Consider the following 752-nt stretch of genomic DNA (forward strand, 5'->3'; position numbering starts at 1 on the left):
CCATGGATTGACAGGGATTTTTCCATATAGTGACAGGGATTTTTCCACAGGGAATTTTTCCCTGTAGTGCCAGAGATTTTTCCATGGATTGACAGGGATTTTTCCATATAGTGACAGGGATTTTTCCATAGGGAATTTTTCCCTGTAGTGCCAGAGATTTTTCCCATGGGTTGACAGGGATTTTTCCCTATAATGCCAGGAATTTTTTCCATAGGGAATTTTTCCCTGTAGTGCCAGAGGTTTTTCCATGGAGTGCCAGGGATTTTTTTCCAGGGATTTTTCCCTGTAGTGCCCGAGATTTTTCCCATGGATTAACAGGGATTTTTCCCTATAATGCCAGAGATTTTTTTCCAGGGATTTTTCCCTGTAGTGCAAACGTTTTTCCCATGGATTAACAGGGATTTTTCCATATAGTGACAGGGATTTTTCCATAGGGAATTTTTCCCTGTAGTGCCAGAGATTTTTCCCATGGATTGACAGGGATTTTTCCATAGGGAATTTTTCCCTGTAGTGCCAGGGATTTTTCCCACATAGTCCCAGGGATTTTCCCATGGAGTGACACTGATTTTTCCCTGTAGTTCCAGAGGTTTTTCTATGGAGTGACAGGGATTTTTTTCCAGGGATTTTTCCCTGTAGTGCAAACGTTTTTCCCATGGATTAACAGGGATTTTTCCAGGGATTTTTCCCTGTAGTGCCAGAGATTTTTCCCATGGATTAACAGGGATTTTTCCCTATAATGCCAGAGATTTTTT

General features: G+C 41.4%; 1 protein-coding gene across 1 annotated transcript in view; it reads left to right on the forward strand.

Annotated features, from left to right (window-relative positions):
- Nucleotides 1-752, forward strand: part of LOC113981216 — a 12,227-nt gene that overhangs the window by 1,963 nt on the left and 9,512 nt on the right. The gene's annotated exons all lie outside the window — the stretch shown is intronic.

This window comes from Neopelma chrysocephalum, unplaced genomic scaffold (genome assembly GCF_003984885.1).
Source record: "Neopelma chrysocephalum unplaced genomic scaffold, ASM398488v2 Primary Assembly neopelma1_96261, whole genome shotgun sequence".
In the NCBI taxonomy this organism is placed as follows: domain Eukaryota; kingdom Metazoa; phylum Chordata; class Aves; order Passeriformes; family Pipridae; genus Neopelma; species Neopelma chrysocephalum.